The following is a 24,971-nucleotide window of genomic DNA, read 5'->3' on the forward strand; positions in this document are numbered from 1 at the left end:
CCTCTCCATTTTAGACCCATTATGCAAGCAATGGGGTGATTCAGGGTAGAAGCTGGCTGACCTCAGGGGATGAATACCCTACCACCAGCTACTCAGTATGTTGGATTTTCCTGGTAGTCATTAATGTGAAACAAAGAGATCTACAAATTTTGTGCTCACTCCTATAGACCCATCCATATACTTCTTTCCCAGACCTCATATGACTGGATCTTTAAGGCTTTCCCCTTCTGGGTTCCTGACCATTCAACCAAACTATTTTCAACTGGTTAGGAATCTGTGTATATACTTAATTTTAACCACTTCTCTTTTCCTTCTAAATTGAAAACTAGGTATCCTGCTCAATGTTCTGCCAACTGAGAGGGTGTCCCCCTTACCACTGTCTTTCAGGACCATCACTACCTGGAGCTACAGTATAGAGGTAATCTATTTTAAGCTTTCAGCATCATTATAAGCCAATCTATCTTTTTTTCAAAACAGCTTTTTTTTTTTTTTTAGATATAAAGCATACACCATACAATTCACCCATTTAAAGTGTACAATGCAATGGCTTTTAGTATATTCTCAAAGCTGTGCATTTATCATCACAATCCATTTTCGAACATTTTCATTACCCCAAAAAGAAAGCCCTTATCCATCATCCCCAAAACTTCCAGCTCCTCCAGCCCTAGACAATCATTAATCTGCTTTCTGTCTCTATAGATTTGCCAACCCTGAACATTTCATATAAATGGAATCATAAAATACGTGGTTTTTGTGACTGGCTTCTTTCACTTAGCATAAAGTTTTTAAGGTTTATCTATGTTGTAGCTTGTATCAGTACTTGGTTTCTTTTTAAGATTTAATAATATTCCATTTATGGATATACCACATTTTTTTTCTATTGATCAGTTGCTGATCTTTGGATTGTTTCCACTTTTTGGCTATAATGAATAATGGTTCTATGAACATTCAGGTACAATTTTTGTGTGGGTCAATGCACCCTGGAACCTCGCCAGGTTTTTCCTCCTCCATCAGATAGTCTTAATAAACATCCCATGAAACCCAAATGTAATTACGTTGAGGGAGAGTCATTGGTACAACATATGCCACAGAGCTCTGAGCCATCTGCTTAGAACTGATCCCAAATGTAGCATGTCTCTTGTATAGTGGATTGTTGCTGTTCCTGCCAGATCTTATAACTTGTTGGATGACAACAACTAGTTTACCATGGAAACTCCAGTTGCATAGACATTTGATGTTCTGTTATCAAGGCACTCTCTCTACCAGGGCCTAATACCACAGCAGGAAATGTTTTTTGAACAGTGAAGATTTATCTTCTGTAAAATGTATGACCTTGCTCCAGAACCCAAAGAGTCTTCTTGGAGAATCTTCTACTGGGGCTTGCCTGAGACTCAACAAATTGCCATTATTTACCACAGATACTTCTAGAACTCTGGTATTTTCCAGATCTCATGGACCAAGCAACGAGACTGCTTGCACCACAATCTGAACTCGCCACAAAATTGTCTCTAGCTGTAGATCCTACTCAAAACTTGCATGCTTCTAAATAGCCTGATAAATGGATCAGAGAAATACTTCTATGTGTGACTCCAGCAGGGTCTGCTACAGTTCTCATTGAATTTAAAACTAAAAACCAAACAGTGTGGCATGGCATGCCAATCACTTCATGAGCTGCCCTTCCTCATGAATTCTACCTCAGCTTCTATCACCCCCCTTTTGCTTACCATGACTTTATTACTGCTTCTAGAACTTGCAAAATTTGACCCATCTTCAGGCCTACATCTCAGATTGGCTCCTTCCCAGGAGTCATGTCTCTGTCTAAACACCTCCGCATCAGATTCAGAGAGCCCTTCCCCAACTGCCTATGAAGTAGACTTTCCTCCCTTCACTCCTTGCTTTGGATTCTTTTTCATTCTAATTCTATTTCATTTCTTTATAGAAAATATATTTGAAATTATAGCACATACTTATTCATTCACTTATTTATTTTCCTCCATAAGAATGTAAATTATACAGAAGCATGGAACTTGCCTGCCTGGCTCACTGGTATATGCCTTCCATCTAGCACACTTGCTGAATGAGTGAATGAAGAAAATAGATGAGTTGTCATGGATAGTCATTTTATAGAAAGAAGAAATTGACATTTTAACTGAATAAATAAATGTATTCTAGTGTGCAGGATTAAAAACTTGGGTGGGTATTAGAATAAAGAATCTCAGGTGTGAAATATTTTCTAAATACAAAAGAATAAACCTTCAGCACATTTTAATGGAATACAATAATAGGAATTGAGACCTATAACAAAATCTTGCCTCAGGATTTTATGACAAGTAACTAGTTGAAGACATTTTTCTAAATGCTCCATTATGTTTAGAAAAAAATACTAAGAATGAAAACATTCTTAATTTAAAACATGCAGAGTTTTTTTTTTTTTTAAAGATTTTATTTATTTTTTTGACAGAGAGAGAGAGACAGAGAGAGAGGGAACACAAGCAGGGGGAGTGGAAGAGGGAGAAGCAGGGGGAGTGGGAGAGGGAGAAGCAGGCTTCCCACTGAGCAGAGCCTGATGCGGGGCGGGGCTCAATTCCAGGACCCTGGGATCATGATCTAAGCCACCCAGGCAGACGTTTAATGACTGAGCCACCCAGGCACCCCAAGACATGCAGAGTTTTTGACCTTACTTGACCAGATCTGCATACCCTGCTTATAGCTATTATCTAAAGTATTCAGGATTTTTGGAGAATAATGAGTGAAGGAGTAAATCTTAGAGGTATTAAAAATTATGATTTTCTCATTTGGAAGCTTTATTTGAAGATGTATATATCCCTTAATTTGGTTGTTGGGCTCTACCTGAATAGAATGAGATGAATGTACATTGTCAATAGTTTCCCCAAATGTCCCCAGACACTTTCCCTAAGTTTATACACACCAGGTTTATACACAGCCAGAAGGGTGTACTAACTCTAGGATGAGGGAAAGATGATGGAACAGAAAGTGTATACAAAACCTAATTTTGTTTGTTCACAAGCCGAGTATAAGACAACTGTATCAGTAGATTTATAGTGCCCAGAACTAGGACATAAATGACACTATCTAGTTTGTACTGCTCAGACTCTCCAAATGAGCTATATTCCCATTAAGAGATCTATCAGCCAAATGTAGCCTATATGTAAGAGAACTGTCAGGCTAGTGAAAGATTTGGAAACCATGACAGAAGAGGGGGTGTGTATCACAAACATTAGGTATGTGGGAGCATGGTAGCTGTCTTTAGTACTTAAAGAGAGCGCATTTATAGAAATAAGAACAATTAATATTTACAGGGAGTTGGATTTTAGTTCTCTCTGTGGAGATTTTTTCTGCTAAGTAGAGGTGTCTTAACATGATATGAGGCACCCTCCTCCCTACCCCCTTTTATGACATGGAATTTCCTACCTCAGACAATGAAAAGAATGAAAAAATGTATTTAAGAAATTCATTTGGGTCATTTGATACAATAATGGAAGATATACATTGTATTTATTTGTCCTAACAGAGAATGTAGCACATCAGGAGTGAGCCCTCATGTTAACTATGGATTTTGGGTCCAAATAATGATGTTTCAAGGCAGATTCATCAATTATAACAAAGGTAGCACTCTAGTGGAGGATGTTGGTAATAGGGAAAGGTATGCATGGATGAGAGCAGGAAGTATATGGGAAATCACTGTACCTTCCACTCAATTTTGTTAAGAACCTAACACTGCTTGGGGCGCCTGGGTGGCTCAGTCATTAAGCGTCTACCTTCGGCTCAGGTCATGATCCCAGGGTCCTGGGATCGAGCCCCGCGCGTAGGGCTCCCTGCTCAGCAGGGAGCCTGCTTCTCCGTCTCCCACTCCCCCTGCTTGTGTTCTCTCACGCGCTCTCTCTGTCAAATAAATAAATAAAATCTTAAAAAAAAAAAAAAAGAACGTAAAACTGCTTAAAAAAAAAGTCTACTGATTTTTTTTTTTTAATTCAGTTGGGCCAGAATTAGGGATCAAGATTAGAGTTCATAAAGCCTGAGCCAGAAGGTCTTTGAAACTGGGTGGAGAGAACATGGGAATGAAAACAACCAGGAATATTGATTGGCAGAGAGTAAAGGAGAAGAAGTGGTCCTAGCTGATTTTATTACATTTTGGACACGTAAAGAGATTTCGAACATGGCTGCAGTATCTCCAGTCCTACAACTTTGGCAATGAGACTTTGTGGCTTCTCTAGTTGAGATATGGAATCTATTTATTTCCTCCTACCCCATCCCTTGAATCTAGACTTGTGATTTCTTTTAATAAATAAAATGTAGAAGCAGCACTGATGTGTCCATTCTGAGCCTAGACTCTAAGATGCCTGGCAGCTTCTGTCTTCCCTCTTGAAAGGCAGCTGTCGTGCTATATGGAATTACAGATTAGCCTGCTGGAGAGAAGGCCACGTAGAGCCTGAAGGATGAGACACCACAAGAAAGAGAGAGTTGATGGGGGGTAAGCACCAAAGTGCCAGGTAGCAAACCTTCTTGAATCTTTAGGCCCAGCCCAGCGGCCAGATGAATGCAATTGACTGATCCCATTGACAATATGTAGATTAGAGGAACAGCCCTTCTGATTCTTGCCCAAATCCCTAACCTACAGAATTATGAGAAATGACAAATTATTGTTGTTAAAAGCTCTCAAATTGAGGGATTATTTGTACTACATCTATGGATACGTGAAACACTAGGTGTTTAAGATCAGCAAATGTTTTGTATCAGATGAGATTTCCAGTCACTGGTGATATTCAAGATATCCTACGCACAGGATAGGTAAGGTTGAACTAGATGACCTTTGAGGTTCTTTCTGATATATAAATATTATAGGAACTTCCTTCCAGGTCCTCTGCTTTTAGGGGGAAAATGAGGTAAAGTGTGTTTTCCCCTATAAACTATAATGAGATATTACAGACTGACAGTTTGTGTCCCTCAAAATTCATATGTTGAAGCCCTAACCCTTAATGTGATGGTATTTGGAGATGTCTTTTGAGAGGTAATTAAGGTTAGGTTAGGCTATGAGGGTGGGGCCTTAACGATGAGATTAGTGGCCTTATAAGAGGACAAAATATTCCTCTCTTCCTCCCCACCTTTTCTCTTTCTCCCTCTGCCCCCTCCTTTTTTCCCTTTGGTGCGGTGTGGTGTGGTGTGTGTGTGGCCTGAAGAAAGCTGTGTGCTACACTTGTCCACCACCTTCCTACCTCTACTTCAGTAATATTATTCCACTCATTTGTAATACAGAAGGATATACTTAGATTCTGAATCCCTGAAAAAAAATAGATAAGAGTTCAAAACTCATATACAGGCTCTCATCTAAGTAAGAAATGATAATGCAATGATGAACCCAATAAGAAATCAGATCTCTGTAAAAAGCTGATAAGAAATGAAGCATACAGATAAAAAGAAAGAAGATGAGATAAAGAGAGAAAATCATTCTGAAATTTTTAATATATTTCCATCTATCAACAATATTGGTGAATAAGATAACACAAAAATTGTATGTCTGTATGTAAAATGGTTCAGAAATTGTATAAGGATGAAGAAAACCTGGAGGATCTTTTAAAGTCAACATTCTTATAAGATATTACCATTTATATAAGATAAGAAAGGGAATACTTTGTGTACACAGGGAAGGCAGTATATAAATAGAGAGAGAAATTGCCAGTGTGTTCCAGATAATATCAGAGTAGAAAAAGCACTGGGTTTCCTTTGCCTCTACCTCAGATAAGCAAAGAAATAAGACCACAGTATTAAAGGGAAAGGAATATAAATTAGGACTGGGGAGGAAAATAATCTGTAGGGGATAGCCACAGAGAAACAAGTCTTTCCTGTTGGGGGTGCAAAGTAAATAGGGTAAGAATGGTGTGTAAAGAAAACTAAAATTTTTGCTTTGTGATTATAAAGAAATGGTATAGAGGAACATTTTTAATAGCAAGTGAGAAACTCCTATCCTATCCTTCTAACTGGTATTTTGGGACTTTTAGTTTCATTTTTCCTTCTTTGCAAGACTTCCATCTTTATCATATTTTTACAAAAAATTGAGGAGATTTGCAAGAAAAACTCAGCAGTGAAGGAAACTAAAATATCTTATGTTTCTATAATTTTGCCTCTTTTGCATCACATAAATACCTAGATGGATTTACACTCAATATAGAATGTTCAAAGTGGCTTTACTCATGGTAGTTCCACACTAGATACAACTCAAATGCCCATCAAAAGGAGAGTGGATATATGCACTGAGGTATATTCATACAATGGGGATATGACATAGCAATAAAAAAGAATAATCTATTGTATTAGCAAAATACATTCCTTTACAAGTATAGCAAACAAACAACACCAACCAAAGACAGGCACAAGAGAAAATACGGATAAATCTCAAAGATATATCGAGTAAAAAAAAACAAAAAACAAAACAAAACCAGTCAGACACACAAAAGAGTTCATACTGTATAATTTCACTTAGAGAAAGTTCAAGAACAGGCGAAACTAGCTGAAGATGCTAGAAGCCAGAAGAGTGGTTACCTCTTGGAGGTGTTAGTATAGATAAGATGGGGCACAATGGAATCTTATAGAATGCTAGAAATGCTCTATACCTTGATCTGGGTGGTGGTTAAAATAATGTAAAAATGTACAAATAATTGTTAAACTGCATAATTAAGAGTAATGTACTTTACATACTTCACTGTATGTATATTATATCTCAACTTAAAAAGAGATAGAGATGGAAAATATGTAAAGGCTCTGTGGCAAATGTGTTAATTCTGAAGAACCCTGGTGTGAGCACTTCAAAAGAAAGACTGTTGTTCCCCAGAGCAGCTGAGACTGAGAAACAAAAAGAGGTTTGTGTAACTGACAATTGGAAGAACCGTCCTGCATATATTAAGACATCACAGGCAGAGAAAACAAATAGTGGTTTCAATTATGAGCCCTAAATAAAGAGCCACAAGGGTGGAAGCTCCAAACTGTGGGCTTTGGCTTGCAATTTACCTACTTCTCACATGGGCAACTCTATGTTGCAACTTCCAACAATGGTAGTTGCAGAGATTTATTTGTTGAACAATGGTGAGTAATTCTTCTAAGAAATTCAGAAGAACAGCTAATAAGAAAATATATGTAAAAAGTAATTACCAGGAAAAAGCAGAATACAAATAAGACAAGGATAAAAGCAATGAAGATAAAGGCAATAAAGGCAGATAATTGCTATGATTACACTTTAAATGTGATGCAGCTTCTCAGCAGCCAGTGAACAGAGGTAAAGCTAATCAGTTTTTTTAATTCTCATTGTCAGGAAAGAAGACAAATATCAGTCTCCCAAAGGAAATAAAAGTTTGTCTGAAATCAAATTTATGTCTAAATCATCCACTGAATCCAACAAGATGGTAAAGTAGAAAGATCATTGAACCGAAATGAAAGGACTAGGATTTTGGTCAAGAACTCATCACTCTCCGGTTAGGTAATTCTAACATTTATGAACCTCAGCTTCCCTATCTTTAAAATAATAATGTTAATAATATTAACAGGTCACACAAATATGCTTGCTGGGTGCTGGGTACTGAGTTAATTCAATCCTCACTAAAGCCTTATTAACAATGCCTTTATACCCATTTTACTGATAATGAAGTTAGGGTTCAGAGAGGTTAAATGGCTCCAAATCAACATGCAGTAGAAGGGAGAAGATAATCAATTCTTCTTTAACCTAATTCACTAAGTGGTTATATAAATCACATGTGATGCTTGGTTAGTCTTTCTGAAAATTCTCTGCAGAGTGAAAAATTAAAATTCACAAATAACTATTTTGTACCTATTTATAAGCAAAACATTTTACTAGACAAATTGAGGTTCACAAAGATGTAAATTGTATTCTGCCTTGATGTAATAAAGGATCACCACTCTCTAAAGGCATTGGCCATGACAGGCCCTCATATAAGAATGTCTTCCCTTGACTCCATCTATTTCCATGCTTTTCCAATCATTCTGCTGATCTTTCCCACAACCTCATTAGCTCCTTCTTATTCTTCAATTCTCACCCCCCAGCCCTCCTTGTTCTACCTGGCATTAATTGAAATGGATGCAACTGTAAAATGACAGCGATATAAGCAAAAAAAAAAAAGAGGGAACATAAGGAAACACATTCAGAACACTTGTGGTGAGGGTAAACTACAATAATTATAACTTCAATTAGGTAAAATGTCTTAAAATGCAACATAGATTACCAATAATTGGGGGCGCCTGGGTGGCTCAGTCGTTAAGCGTCTGCCTTCGGCTCGGGTCATGATCCCGGGGTCCTGGGATCGAGCCCCCCATCGGGCTCCCTGCTCAGCGGGAAGCCTGCTTCTCCCTCTCCCACTTCCCCTGCTTGTGTCCCCTCTCTTGCTCTCTCTCTGTCTGCCAAATAAATAAATAAAATAAAATAAAAAGATTACCAATAATTGAGTCGAACTAGAGAGAATAAAGAAAAACTGAAGACAGTTATACACAACACTTTAAATGATTCTTATTTCACTGATGTAATTGGAGAGGGGTCTTCAGGTCAGAAAGAGGAATTTTTCAGCTAAGAAATATTATAGCACATTTGTGTGTTAATGGGAATAATTGATTAGAAAGAGAGAAGATGTTGATGCAAAGGAAATAGAAGTTATTTGACACACAACATCCCTGAGCAAGCAAGAGGAAATGGGATCCCGTGCATAAATGGAGGGGTTGATCTTTAATAGGTATAGAGACAGGCCATCCACTGTAACAGTTGTGAAAGAAAAATACAAAGGAGCAATACATAATGCCGGTTGTCTCCAAAACTGCTATTTCCTCCTTCATCCCTTCTAACGTAATTCAAATTATGCTAAGGTGGGCCTAGGATCAATGGAACCACTTCAATGGACTAACCAATCATATTTCCTTTTCGATAACAATTGGTTTAGGGGTAGGTATATGATCCAATATACTCAAAGAGATACCAGAGAGAGTTTACTGAAAACTGTGGGTAACTTTTTTCCTCCTTGATTAAGAAGAAGAAACATAGAAAGGGAAACTCCTGCTATCTATATTTGGGTGTATGACAGCTATCTTACAATCAAGAGGATCATAGAGAAGCAACCCAGAGCTCTAATATTTTTGAACTGTGGAATTAATTATCCTTGAAACCACATATCTCTGGTTTTCATTAATGTGGTATTTAAAACCCTATTTTCAAACCGGTTTTAGTAGTGTATTTTGCTGTTTGCCGACAAGAGCATCATAACTGGTTCCATGAGCAATGGGTGCCTGTAAATGGACATTGAAAGATCTGATTGTAAAAACACAAGAGTAGAGGCAACTGGGTGGCTCAGTAGGTTAAGTGTCTGCCTTTGGCTCAGGTCATGATCTCAGGGTCCTGGGATACAGCCCTGCATTGGGCACCCTGCTCAGCGGGGAGCCTGCTTCTCGCTCTCCCTCTGCCGCTCCCCCTGCTTGTGCTCTCTTTGCTCTCCCTCTCTCAAATAAATAAAATCTTTAAAATAAAATAAAAAGACAAGAATATTCTCTCCTAGTGACTTCCAGGTTATCAGTGAAGCAAGAATAGCTTTTACTGACTGCCAGTGAAGAAAGCAAGAGGGTTTAAGATACTTGAAAGAAGGGAAATATGAAAGTCTTTCTGATGAGTAGGCAAGTAACTTTACTATGGAAATATAAGACTGCTTAGCACTCCTGAGCGCCCACTGAAGATTAGGGACCATAAATTTAACGTGCGAAACAGTCAGCATGGTTCTGTTGTTTCTTCAGGCATGTGCAGATACTCAGGTGTATTCACAGAGTAAGCAGAATGACAAGCTTAATCAGGTTTGACACTTTGCCAGGCAAGTTTTGAAAGCACTCAAGGAAGGCAAAGAAGTCAAGGGCCTCTACAAGGGAGTGATTAAAGTGATTAATCATGGAGGCCCACATGAGTACAGAGAAAATTGAGAATAAGATAAGGCAGATGACAGTGAAGAATAGGTTGGGTCAAAGGATTGGATGTTTCAATAGAAGCAAAAGAATTGTTGGAGAGAAGAAGCTAAAGCGAATTTGAAAGAGAGCATGTAAGTGGTCAGAGTAGGTTACTTATATATAAGATTTTGAGAGGCTAAGTATCAGACACATCGATAAAATGGAAGGTATAGTTACATGGAATAATAATAGACATAAAGTTAGAAAGGGAATGAAGTAGGTATTTAACAACCAAAAGAAGGACCTTGAAAACTTTAGATGACAGGATAACTAGCAGATCTAGCCTGAAATCAGGCACTCCAAAAGGACTGTCTTTAAAAAAAGAAACAGAGAGGAGAAATGGGCTGCGAGTGGTAATGAGAAATATGAGAACAATTAACTCCCTCGGGCCCTATGGTCATGGGATGTGGGGGCAGCAAAACAGGCACAAATTGAGAATAATGCAGAAAAAAAGCAAATTTTATGAACCTCAGTTTCCTTAACTATAGAATGTTGCTAATATTGACTTTCTGGAGTAGTTTGAGGATAAAATGAGATAACATATAAAACACAAGAAAGCTGCCAGCATTATAAATAGAACAAAAAACAGTCATATCCCTGTACCTCACATTTTAAAGTGCCTACCACAGTATTAAATATAGCTCTTTGGGCTATTTGTATTGACTTTTTACTTTGTTCCATGCACTCTTAAGGAGACATTGAAGAGCCAGTGATGAGAAATTTCACCTTTGTGGGATAGCCTTAAAAACCTCAAGTTGAGAATTCATTTGAAAATGGTTCCAGATTAGTAGTGCAACCAGGCATCTATCAAAAGCATATGCAAATTTTCACTAGGAAAAAAGACCCACCTCTAATCCAAGCTTCAAACTGGATTTCCATAAATAAAGATCCAAAAATTATGAACTCATGAAAAACAAATCGCAAACTGTACAAGAGGATAAGATGCCATGACAAATGGAAATTAGACTAGACACCATAACCTCAAAATCTCAAAACTGGATATCGGAATTATCAGATGCAGACTTTCAAATAATTATGTATAATATATTTAAAGAAATATAATAAAATCTTGAAGATATGAGCACAGAACAAGAAACTTTGACAACACCCAAGTTCATCTGTAAAATAACCCATGAAAAGGAATGAGATAATATTTAACATATAGATAATTTTAAAGTTATTGACTGTTTTTTAAACTTGGTGATGGGAACACAAGTCTTCATTGTACCACTATTCTTCGTATCTTTCATATTTTTATAAATGTTTGTAAATACACAATAATAAACCCATTAAATAATTTTAGGCCACTCTAAAAAACATCACATAGCCACTCAAGAGGATGCAGTTAAAGGAGTTAATGGAAAACATATCACAGACATATTTTTCAGTGAGAAAAACTAGTCGGTGGGTTATATGTATACCCTGATTGCATTTCTATAAAGCAAATACATAAAAATTTCAATAAGTTCATATTTATAGTTACTACTACATGTATATCTGTATGCCTAGATATGTCTGTCTATCCATCTATCTCTCTAGTATACATGTAAAAGGTTAGAAAAATATCTGGGAAGATATACACTAGTGTGTTACGAGTAGTAGCTAATTGTGAGGGAAGACAGAAGAGGCTGCTAAAAGAAGAAATTCACTTTACTTTGTGATGGTACAACATGGGTTGTGCATATTTAAATAATGATGATGAATACTCTTGTAACAACCACCCAGGTCAAGAATTTTACCAACCACCAAGAAGCCCCTATACGTTCCCAGTCCCAATTACATCCCTGTTTCTCCCTACAAAGTATCTACTCTCTTAGCTTTTATGGTAATCATTTTTGTTTCTTTATAGTTTTATCACCAAAGTGTAGATCCCTAAACATCGTGGCTTTGCCCAACTTAAAAAAAAAAAATTGGTATGATTTTCAGTCCCTTTAGTCTACAAGTTTCCCCTCCTTCCCTTTGCCTTTACAATTTATAGTTGAATCTGAGCCATTTGACCTACAGCACTTCACACAGTCTAGAATTTACTGATTTCATACTCATTTGAAAAATATATATGTTCCTCTATTTTCTCCAAATGGACAGGTAAATCCAGAGGTTTAACATGACTCATGTTCAACCCCTTTGAGATTATATAGGCATATAGTCTTAGATAGGCATATATTGCATGGTTTCCATGTGTGTGTGTGTGTGTGTGTGTGTGTGTGTGAGAGAGAGAGAGAGAGAGAAGAGAGGGAGAGAGAGAGAGAAAGATGTTGGCAGTTGTTGATACTCAATGCCTAGATCCATTAATTCTTTGGATTCACAAATTAGTGATATTCCAATTCTATCATTTATTGCTTATTTTTTAGTTGAAATATTATTATAAAGAGACACTTCTCATCTATTATTTATTTACCTGTGGTTCAAGATAAATGCTTGTTTCTCTCCCCCAAATTATCTGTTTTTAAGAGCATATTGATGGATTTAAATCAATTTTAATTATTATCCTAATTAAAGTACAAATTTTCCTGTCTCTCTTGTCATGGGAACTTTTTCAAATAGGCTCCATTTGACAAGACCCAAGTAATCTTTGATAACTTCATCACCAATTTCTATAACAAGGTGTTCTAGATTTGAACATTTCTCCCCCAGATCTTTCATCAGATACTTCTCCAAGAAGCCCTAGTATCTTTTGATGATAAGTGGTATTTCAAGACTACAACCTGGGTGCTAGGTGCTAGAGATTCTAATTGTTCCTGAGTTGATCATTGTTTCTGAACTTTGGTGGTAAAACTAGGAATGAATATGTGTATACACGCACAAATATACACAATACAATATACATATATACACATACTATATATATATAATAAAAATACATATTTCAGATACATATATATATATATATATATCAGGATAAATACTTTTTTAAAAGATTTTATTTATTTGAGAGAGAGAGAATGAGTACAGAGGGAGAGGGAGAAGCAGACTCCCCGCTGAGCAGAGAGCCTGACGTGGGGCTCCATTCCAGGACCCTGAGATTACGTCCTGAGCCAAAGGCAGACACTCAACTGACTGAGCCACCCAGGTGTCCCTAAATACCCTTGATTTCATACTTAAATTTCCATTTCAAGATAGTACTAAGGGACTTAAAAATTAACTATTTGTATTACATATAGTAATATGTAATATTACTTCCTCACAATGAATCAGAATCCTGGTTTTAAAAACCACCAGCGATTACAGAATTAGCAAATTCCATGATTACTCATTTCCCACACATTACACATAGTAAAGTTTTAGAATAACAATAATAATGCTAGCACATCCACTGAAAACTCTCAAAAACTAATTTTGTGTATTTATATCTTTCCCATACTTCCTCCCCATTTTTGGTGCTGTTGTGCTACATCCACATGGTTTGAGTATACTATGCTCTCTCCTTTTTTTATGTTATACTCTTTTTAATTCCCATTTAGAGTTAGTTCTACAAGCAACTATGTTTAACATTCATTACTAGTTCTTATGTCAATGTCTCCCTAGTTATCTTGATGGTCTGAACCGTTGCCCTCTAATAGATTCCTCAGAAAAAGGAACAATATTTCCTGAGTTTATACATTTCAACAACAGTTTGTGAACTTTATGTGAAAAACTCAGTTTTGCCAGATGTAAAATTTGTGAGTCACATTTTCACTTCTTGAGTTCTTATTACTCAATTTTATTTTGGTATAAATCACTAGTGTGGAAAAATTTGATAACAATGTAGTTTTCTTTATCAGTCATTTGCTTAATTTACTATTTACAATATTAAATATAAGGTATAATTTACAATATTAAATACAAGGATATTTAGTGTATTTAAATATCCTTTTCTTCCTTTCATTTTTTCCAGATATTCCCATTATCCCTATGTTGGCTTTTCTTTGCCTATTAATAGTTCTCATTTCCTAATTTAATCTTTTTTATCTTTTCCCAGTTCCTTTTGATTTTTGATTTTTCTTTTTTTAAAAGATTTGATTTATTTAGTTTGAGAGAGAGACAAAGAGAGAGAGGGAGAGAGCACGAGCAGGGGGAAGGGCAGAGAGAGAGAGAGAAGCAGGCTCCCAGCTGAGTAAAAAGCCCGATACGGGACTTGATCCCAGGACCTGGAGATCATGACCTGAGCTGAATGCAGATGCTTAACTGACTGAGCCACCCAGGCACCCCGATTTTTTATTTTTCTTTTAATTTTCTATCTCAATTTGTATGTTCGTATACATTATATACCATGTTTCCTTATGTTCTGAAAAATATTTTACATTACATATATTATATCTTATGTTCATTTGCTCTTATGTTTTTGTCTAATTTTAAGTTCTAAATATTTAATATTTTCTCCTTTCTTTCACTTATGTTTTAAGCTTTTCTAATTCTTATTAAAGTTATTCCCCTTATTTTGTACACTTTTCATGTATTCCAGCTTATTGAGAAATAAAATATAAAATTTTTCTCTTTTTATATGAACATATCTTTCTGGTATGCTTTCACTCTCTGTTGATATCATTTGGCTCCTTAACTTTCTTTTTTATTATAATATCATGTATGGGACTTGACCTTATACTTTCTGGTCACTTTTTTTACTCTTTTACATGGAATCAGTTACATTTTTTCTTCTAGTCATTTCCAAATCATTTCCTCAAAACGCCTTCAGAGAAAAAAAAAAATTAAAGCATTTGTTTTAAAGACTTAAGTTAAAAACAAATACATTCTCTCTCCATTTAACTAGTCACTATGTTTTTGAAAACATAGTGGGAAGAAAAACAGGAGACCCATCAGATACTGGATTTTCACTTATAACTCTTGTCACCTCCCACCATTCCCTTTGTTGGCAGAATCTTCTTTGTATCTGCCCCTTTGATTTTCTTCAGATTAGCCTAATTTCTATTCTATTGCCATGTTCCAAGCCCGACATTCCATTCCTACTACTAATACCATTCCATTGGTTTAAGAATGTCTAAAGAGGCTCTTGACAAAGAGAGCTGTGTTCACTCCATCAGGTTGTGGGTTAGGGGGATGGAAAGTAGGGTAGTGGTTAATTGTATTGTATTAGCTCAGGCTGCCATAACAAGTACTACAGACCGGGTGACTTGAAAAACAGAAACTGATTTCTCATTGTTCAGGAGGCTGGGCAGCCCAAGATCAAGGTGCAAGTAAGTTAGGCTTCATTCTGAGGCCTCTTCTCTTGCTTTGCAGGTTGCCTCCATTTTACTGTGCTCACAAGAGCTTTGTAAGCATGGGGAGAGAGAAATCTCTTTCTCTTCCTCTTTTATGAGACCACCAATGCCATCGGATTATGACTCCACCCTTACGACCTCATTTCACCTTGATTATCTCCTTTCAGCTCTGTCCCCATAGACTGCCACTTTGGGGGGTTAGGATTCAGCCTATGAATTTTACAGGGACACAATTCCACCTACAGCATCAATATAATGAAATAAATTAATGATCTGAAATAAAACAATGAAAATATCCATCTGGATTTGGAAGATGGGGAAAGGTAAGATTGGAAAAAGATGAAAAGTACAAGACACTGCTTAGCCTAATAGCCTAACAATGGTCCTGGGAAAGATGCTAAGCTTCCTGGGGCAGCCTGAAATTACAGACACTGAATTAGGGGAAAACGAGATGTCAGCAAAATAGGGATCTCCAATTGGTTATAATGAACCCTGAATTTAATTTGTGTTATGGCTGAGAGCACTGAAGCTCAGGAGAGTGAAGTCACATACCCAGAAAGTAGGAGAATCAGGATTCCCTCTAGAAATATTGTCGGTCAACACCACTGTTATTTCTAATGCATTCTCTCTCCCTCTGTTGCCATTATAAACTTCACAGTTTTTCTGAGAGTGGATGCTAAGCCATGAGCCTAAGGTTCTATTTTGACTGGATTCCATTCACTAGTTTTACAAGTATTTTGAGCTTTTGGTTTCTGTAATGCTGTGACTAAATGAAATAGGCCTGCATAAGAGTACGAATTTGTGAAAACTGATTGAACAGAAATGAAAGAACATTGAAGCTATTTCTCCTCTGCAGGATGAATCCTCTAAGTTATAAAAATAACTCAGGATGTATTATTCCCAGGGATATTTCATGAAATTGGCATCCATATACACTGATGTTTTAAGAATTGTCAACCTGAAAGCTGGTTGTAAGGATTAGATGGACTCATAAACACAGCAGAGTGACCAGTACCTGGAAATGATATAGAACTCTTTTTCTCTATTATAAAGTTTGTAATACAGTGATTGAATCAAATGACATCATTCATCTCCTGCAACTAATACTAGGGTGACTAATAGTAGAGGAAACCAAATATCCTAAAATAAGAGATTAATGTGATTTTCATTACAATATGTATTTTCTGGCTAATATAGAGAAAGCATAGTAGGAACATTCAGTTTTATTTTCAATTTTAATATAGTATCTGATTACATCTGACTTCTTGAATAAATTCCATGGTAATAGCACAATTACTCCATTAATAGATGCTAATGTTTAGAGAAAGCCTTGAAGACAGAGATTATAATAACTATTCATTATTTCTAAGAAAACTTAGGGGCATGTGACATTTTTCAATCATGGAAATTGATAACAAAAATATTATCCACATAGAAAATGACACACCATAGCAGAGTCCTCCTATGTATCAATAAAAAGGCTGACTAGTGGTCAATTAACTGCCTGTACATGAACATTCTGCTCAACAAGAATAACAAGATGACTTATGCTCTTATGCTCTTGAGAATTTTTTTTAAAGATTTATTTATTTTAGAGAGAGAGAGAAAGCACGAGTGGGGGGAAGAGCAGAGGGAGAGAATCTCAAGCAGACTCCCTGCTGAGCAAGGAGCCTGATGATGCAGGACCCATCCCACCACCCATGAGATCATGACCTGGGCTGAAATCACCAGTGGGTTGCTTAATCAGCTGAGCCATCCAGATATCCCTGCTCTTGAGAATTTTAATGAGAATCTTAGAGGGTTGGTAGTAGGTGAGTGTTAAAAGCAGAAAAGAAGACATAGGAGACAAAAAAAAAAAAAATACTTGAAGTCACTATAGAAGAAGACATGAGGCAACTGTTTTTACACAAACACAATGGGTAAGGAAAAACCACATATATGGGTGAGGAGAGGGAGCACTAAGTGGAAGAGAAATTAGTTGACAGTGATAGAGTAGCACATCACCTTAATGGTCAGCCTAGGCAAGATGATGCGACAGTAACAAACAACCTAAATTTTTAATGCCTAACAAAAACATGCTTATTTTTCCCTCACATTATGTACAACATAGGTCACAAAACAGTCCCTATATGGTACATGCCACTCCCCTGGTGAGAAAAAAGAGAGATAGCTTCTGTTTACAAATAGCATTTGTTACTTTTTGTTCACATTTTATTACTAAACTAAATTAGACAATTATATACTGCTTGTCTTTATTGTAATTTTATCTTTACTTCATTTCAAAGATGCTTGTCTGAAGGTGTAACTGAATCCTACAGTAGTACTAGCCTCTGTTCAAAAGGTTTTCAATTCTTTTATAAGGCACTTGCAGTGACCAAAAAGAATGCAACTGATGGGCTCTTCAGGGAAATACTTTGAGCCTGTGATCTCTACCCATGCTGACTGGAGGTGAAATGGGAAGCAGAGTCATAGGAAATGTCCTAGAGGCATCCCGTGAGATTAAACGTGTTGAGCCAATGTGATTAATTTTTAGGATGGTTGATCTTCTGTAACCTGCATAAAGTGGATGTTATTTTGTCAGTCCAGAGAGTTGTTCAAAAAGGACCCTTGGTCAGATGACAACCTAACACTTTTCAAAAGACCAGGAACATCACCAAGTTGTTTTTTCTAACTGCTTATGGAAACATAGCTTACCTCTTCCCAATAGTGATTTATAGCCTAATGGCAATGCTTCTAGGTATTTCTCTCTCTCAGATTGAAGCTGGGTGCTAGATGCTTTTACTGTTTAAAAAAAAATAAAAAGTCTTCAGTCCATGGCACATCTAACAGACTTGCCATTAGGCTGTTACTCACCTCTCTTCTGTGTCTGCTGACGAGGTAAGCATTAATTGTGTTTCAAGTGCTAGCTTTCATGTTAATGCTCATCAGATGCATTTATTAACTCTTCCTTTGATAATACAGATCATACAAAATTAAAGCTTGAAATATTACTTTCCATTCATCAAAAATTGTGACTAAAAAGAAATGTTAGAAATAAACCCTTCAATTCATTTCATCAAATATGTAAAGGAAGAGAACTTTTCTCCCTTTAAAGATTTACATTTATTTGCTGAAATTGTAATATATAGTTTTTGTTCAGAATGGAAGGGCTGACTAACTCTAGGCAGGAGAGGAAGGCCTGCCATTACTTGTTTGTTTTTTTAATTATGGCACCAAAGAAAATATTGACAAGGCCACTTTCACCTTCATGAGATACTACACAAACGTCTATGATTGTAGACATCTATGATTGTATGAATGCACCTCATTACATTAGAAACAGAAAATTCTGACCAAAAAAAAATGTATTTTGTATCAATATCTTTGATGCTTATTTGGAAACATGCATTGAATTTTAAACATTTTATACTATGGAGAACATTTTCTTTAAATTTCAACGTAAATTCATGACATAAGTTTTGTTAATTGATTATTTTTATAAGCAATGATTTGCCATGGCAGTTAATAAGCTAGAGCTTCATATTAGTTACTCCAACATGAGCAATTTCAGTGTCACCTGATTGTTTGTGGAATATAAACATCAGAGTTTGTTGAGTTATGACAGATATAATATGATTTCTTAAATAATCCATCATGCAGGATCACAGCACAGGTAATCTTTTGCTTTGTGTGTGTGTGTGCGCGTGTAACACATTGTATTAGGGAGTAAATGTTCTCCACTCTACCTCTCTCCTCTCCTCTGTTACACAATAATTTTCCCCCCATCCTCCCAATCTGTAGCATCCCAGAAGCCTGTCCATGGGCAATGAGTCAAGTGGACAATATTGATGCTATGCATTATAATGAGTCCCTTTCTGCATTAAATATTTCATGTATATGAAGTCCCCATCTGCACAGAAATGCCTTTATTGCTAAAGTTGCAAATGTGCAGGAAAGGAATTGAACTGATTACTTGTACTCTTTGATCTGGAATAAGAACACTCTACGGGAAATAAGGATGGACTCTCTTCTTCCTCATGTTCTGGTTGAATTGATCTGCCAATGCATGCCAGCCAAGGACATAAACAGAGGAAAGAACATGTGCTTGTAAGAGAGCACTCCAACCTACATAGCTATTATGAGCATAAAATGTCCATGTGTGGTTTGTTTTAAGTAAATAATTGTAAATTGACTACCTGTGGGCATAGTTCTCTTGTCCTTGATATAGCAGGTAAATTTAAGAAGCTTAGGACATTGATAGTAACCTTTTATCAACTGGAAAAAACAAACAGACCTGAGGATAATATATGAAATAATCTTTTCCAATGGTGAATATCCATGACAAGCTCTCTTTGAGGAATCAATTACAACCTGAAATTGGATGGAATCCAAGAGGAAATTATGCATATTTTATGTAGAAGTCATAAAGCAAACTTTCACAGGTTATTTTTACGAGATGATTTTTGCCCACCAGAAACTAGAAGAAATAAGACAAAAAGGTGCCTAGGTAAATTTGTTTTCCTGAATATGTCACTTGTTTTGAGTCCAGTAGGTCATCAGGTGGTTATTGTGATCATTGGCAGTGTGTATCAGGTCCAAGGTCAGGTAATTCAGCTGTTTCCTCCACTGAGAATAATCCTTTCAGCTTTGATGTCAGTAAACAGAGAGCTCATTTTCTACTACCTTAGTCAAGGAACATATCTACAAAATTGGCTAATGTGCTATAATTTTCCCAAATTGATTCCATTTTCAGCCAATTTTCCAACCAAACTGAACAGTTTAAATAATGCAGGAACATTATTTTGTCTATAAATTATAGTATTATAAATGGATTGTCCATCAATAGCAAGATACTGCTAGTGCAACTCTCTTAAAGAGAAATGAATACAAATACAGCGAGGAAAGGTCCAAATAAACAAATTTAGGCTACTCACCAGCACCCTCAGATAAAAGTCAAACTTGCTAGGTCTGTGTAGCCTTCTCTTTTTATTTTTAATATAAGTGTTGCCTATGTTTTGAAACTGTGGTAAGGAACCCACAGAACAAACTGTGCTGGATCATTATTTTATCTATAGTGAAGTATTTTCTTACCAGAAATAGGAAGAACAAATCTTTTCACTATGTTTATCATTGCTTAAATTTGTCTTATTTCTACTTCAAAAAATCTCTGAACTATAGCTTTAATAAAAAGTTATCCTACTATACTCAACAGAGTATATTTTCAGAAACTCAGCTACCACTCATTGATTTTCAAAACTTTAAACACAGTTGTATTTGGCTCCAGGTTACTATATTAAATTACTGTTTATGGTGCTAGAGATCTTTTTGAATAACTGATGATAAACCAATTGTAAAAGAGAAAAGATTTAGAAAGGAGGGACATTTATGGAAACCACCAGTGAAATGCCCTAAATTAACACCACCAACAAAAAAGGTAAGAAGCTAATTATTACCTAATTTTTTTTAAGATTTTATTTATTTATTTGATGGAGAGAGACATAGCGAGAGAGGGAACACAAGCAGGGGGAGTGGGAGAAGGAGAAGCAGGCTTCCCGCTGAGCAAAGAGCCCAATGTGGGGCTCGATCCCAGGACCCTGGGATCATGACCTGAGCCAAAGGCAGATGCTTAATGACTGAGCCACCCAGGTGCCCCCACCTAATGTTTTAATGTTAAGATATTTTTAAATAAAAATTTTGCCTCTTTTGAATTTTAGGTGAGATTTAATCTAAAAGTTGATTAGCCTAGAACTTAAGAAAGAGAAATAAGGCCTTTTGACAATTTTTAATTTCAGGATTAGAGCTGTCTATCTTTTGTCTTGGCTTCCAGACTGAAATGGAACCCAATCTTTTTATACTGACTACAAAACAGACACTTCATAGTAAAAAGGACAATCGTTCTACCTTCTGAAAAATTCAAAGTAATCTACTAAGAGGTATCACAATATATATAGCATTAATAGAATTGACTTCCTTATAAGAAAATATGCACATATACTGTCAGAAATTAAATCCCTGTGACTGCCCAATTTCTAGAGTCTTCACTCACCTATTTAACACATGTTTCTATTTTGTTTGCATTTTAGGTATTACACAGATGCATGAAACATTGTTGGGATAAAATATAAAGAAATGCTCTCATTCATTCATTTTCCCTGCCATGTTAGATTATTAGTCCTTAAATCCAAAGATTTGAATTTTCCTTTGGTACATAACATGTAAGATGGGAAAGCTGTTTTCTTGTGTGGAAAAGAACCAAGAAAATTAACACCACAATTACCCAACTTTGGAAGAATATTTTCTACAAAAAATAATTTAAAAAAAATAATAGGTTTCAATTTTAAAATTTTGATTACAGACATGAGAAAACAGGCAGAGCAGTAGGAAGTAGCAAATTTGGCCAAGTCATTTGAAGAAGTATCATTGAGAAACACTCTACTGTACAAGTAAAGGGTTAAAAAGCTAAGTTTTAGATTGCCGAATATAATGCTCAGTTCCTGAAAGACGTTGTGGGTCTGGACTGCAGAGAGAAAGTACTAGAACAATTTTATCTCAAAGAACAATGTTAAAAATGTATAGATTTTTTTGAAAAATGTATAGAAACTATCTTTTAAAAATCTATAAAATATTACCTCAGATCACTAAAGCCAAATTAAATAAATGGAGAGATCAATTGTGTTTCTATTAGGAATAGCATACATATTGTAAAAATGCCAATTCTTCTTAAATTGATTATACAGCTTTGCTGAAGAACTATTTGACAATATAAATCAAATGCCTTAAGAATGTGCTTATCTTCTTGAAGAAATTTCTCTCAAAGACAGAGCATAATACAAATAAGCATTTCTAAGTGACAAGAAAATCTTTCATGACCAAGAGTAACAGACTGATTACATAAACTAGAGTATAAAAAGCTTTAGTTATGTAGCCTTCAAAAATCCTGCACAGAAAAATATTTAAAGCTGTTGTAAAGCTTTTCTGCATGAATTTAAAGTGATAAAAATAGGTTACAGTATACTATCAAATGTCATCTCAACATAATTAAAATACTCAAGTAAGTACATATAGACATTCATAGAAAAAGCCAGGAAAGATACGGACCAAAATTTACAGTGATTACCAACAGGCGGCAGAATTACAAACAATTTCTATTTTATAAAAAATAATTTTCCATGGCTCCCAAATATTCTTTCATCAATTTAGTTTATGAATAATGAAATATTTCAAACACAGAAATGTAGAGAAAATAATACAAATGGCACACACTCAAATTTAGCCTATATCAAGTTTTTGAGGTATGGTAGTTAAACTGCATAGAGAAGGGGTAATAAGGAGACATGATGAACCAGAGCAGAAGGATTGCCCTGAGAAGATGTTATTCACTCGGTAGATATAAGGCTGGGCCTTGCCAACTAACTGATAGGAGAAGTGGAAACCAGACTGCAATTAAAATGGACCCTCCATGCAATAAGGAGCCTATGAAGATGACTGATAAGGGAAGTGAGGAAAACGAGGTGTGTAAAAGATCTTTGTAGCATATATTCTCATCTAGGAAACCGAAATCTACTCTCAGGAGGTTCTTTATTTTATTAACTTCAAGATTAGGCCATCTCCTCTCAGCTTTAAGAAACATTTGTAGTTGGCCAACTTCTAGATATTTCCTTCCTTGGCTTTCCTACCGGATTCTCCTTCCCACTCCAATCTTATTTTCCAAAGTTTTATTCTTGTCATGTTGATTTTTTTCGCCATGTATTTTCTACTTCAGAAACATAATGTAGTCTCATGACACAGTTTTATATCAGTGTGAAGTAGACTCACTCTTAAACTTCAGGCTCAAATATCCAGGATCCCTTTGGATGAATGACTTCCACCTTCACACTAAACCAAACATACTCAACATTTCTCACCACACACCAAATTCCCCTTCCTGACTTGCCTATTTCGAGTGCTTCTGTAAGCATTTCTCAAAGTTCAATTTGGGGGAGGATCTTCTTCCAAACTCATTGACCTGGCTGTTGACAGACCTCAAAAGATTTCCTAAACTAACTCACATGGTTGTTGGCAGGTGTGTTAGTTTGCTAGGGGTGCCGTAACAGAGCACCACAGACTGGGTGGCTTAAACAACAGACTTTATTTTCTCACAATTCTGGAGGCTAGAAGTCTGAGATGAAGGCGTTGGCAGGGTTGTTTCCTTCTGGGAGCTGTGCAGCAGCACCTGTTCCAGGCCTCTATTCTTGGCTTATAGATGGCTGCCTTCTACCTGTGTCTTCACCTTGTCTCCCCTCTGCACCTGAGGTCTGTGTCCATATTTTTCCTTATAAGGATTCTATTCACACTGGATTCATATTTGGGTTCTATTGACCTCATTTTAACTTAACTCTGAAAAGTCCCTATCTCTAAATACAATCACATTCTGAGGTACTGGGTTTAGCACTTCAACATATGAATCTGGGGACGGGAACACAATTCAGCCCATACTAGCAGGCCGCAGGTTCTTACTAGCTGCTGACCATAGATGTCCATTCCCTGTGCGGTCGGTCTGTCCACAGGGTACCTCACAACTCGGCAGCTAGCTTCCCTCAGAATGAGCAAGATGAGGGTCTAGAGAAAGTAAGCCAAACAGAAGTCAGAGTCTTTTTGTAACCTAATCTTGGAAGTGAAACCCTGTTACTTTTGCCGTATTCATTAAAAGTTATTTCTATTCCCAGTTGTTTGTAATTCACCTCTTTGTCTCATCCTTGATTACTACTAAGTAATTCTAGGACAACAGAAAATGTCACATCTGGTATCATCTTACATTCAGATCATTATGTTGTTTTTTATTTCATTCAAAGGCAGTTCTTCTAGAAAAACAAATTTGCTCCATCTTTGGTATTCTTTCTGAGATATGTGAAAACTGAGAATGTTCAGCTTCCTGTGTTGGCTAAACTAAAACCTCCCTTTCAAATGGCAAACTTTTTCTAGCCACAGAGAGGGAATCCTTGCTCTCGGGAGTAAATGCCTACCTATTCTCGCCTGGCATGCACACCAAAGCTTCATCCTCCAGTGCATGCAATACATCTCGACTAGAAAGAAAACTAATTCTCTACAGATGTGTTCATTCTAATTTTATGACACCACAAAGTCTGTAAGTGCATTTTCTTGTAACCATACGAGATGGCAGGGTGAGGAGGAGAAAAATGAGGCAATAGAAAGTCATGCCACACTCCAGAACCTGACAAAGCTAATGTGACAACTTTATTGTTTCTGACACCATGATTGTTTTCCATCCAGTATGCTGCACTCTCAAGTGGCAAAATGTAAAATTAAGGCTATGTGATGATTCTAATGTTTTATGCAACAAGACTTCAATTTGCTGAAGCAAATGAACAAAATTCCTCAGTCCCTTTGCACACGATGTTTGCCCTGCCAAGAATGTCCACCCCACTGTCATTTCACTGAGCTAACACCCATTGTCTCTCAGATCCCAGTTTAAATGATTGTCCTTTAAAAATATCCATCTGACCATTCCATACGTTCACTAACAAATTATCATAGGTTTTATCCTACTGTAGTATAATCTCATGTGTAGTTATCCATCTTTCCTATTAAACTGTAAGCTCTGAGGAGGCAGGAGTAAAGTGTCTCAGCCATCGCTGTATCCCTGGCACCTAATCCAGTGCTTGGCACATGACAGAGATTCAAACTACTACCATGAGTGAGTAGGCAAGATTTTGCTGCTCTCAAATTTGAGTGGAAAGTAGGCTGTCATTTTGAACATATAATTTTAAAAGTCTCCCAAAAGAGCATTCATTGTGTGTC

General features: G+C 36.4%; 1 protein-coding gene across 1 annotated transcript in view; it reads right to left on the reverse strand.

Annotated features, from left to right (window-relative positions):
- GALNT13 (polypeptide N-acetylgalactosaminyltransferase 13) overlaps positions 1–24,971 on the reverse strand; it is a 781,779-nt gene that overhangs the window by 582,670 nt on the left and 174,138 nt on the right. The gene's annotated exons all lie outside the window — the stretch shown is intronic.

Source organism: Phoca vitulina, unplaced genomic scaffold (assembly GCF_004348235.1).
Source record: "Phoca vitulina isolate PV1807 unplaced genomic scaffold, GSC_HSeal_1.0 scaffold1, whole genome shotgun sequence".
Taxonomy (NCBI): Eukaryota; Metazoa; Chordata; class Mammalia; order Carnivora; family Phocidae; genus Phoca; species Phoca vitulina.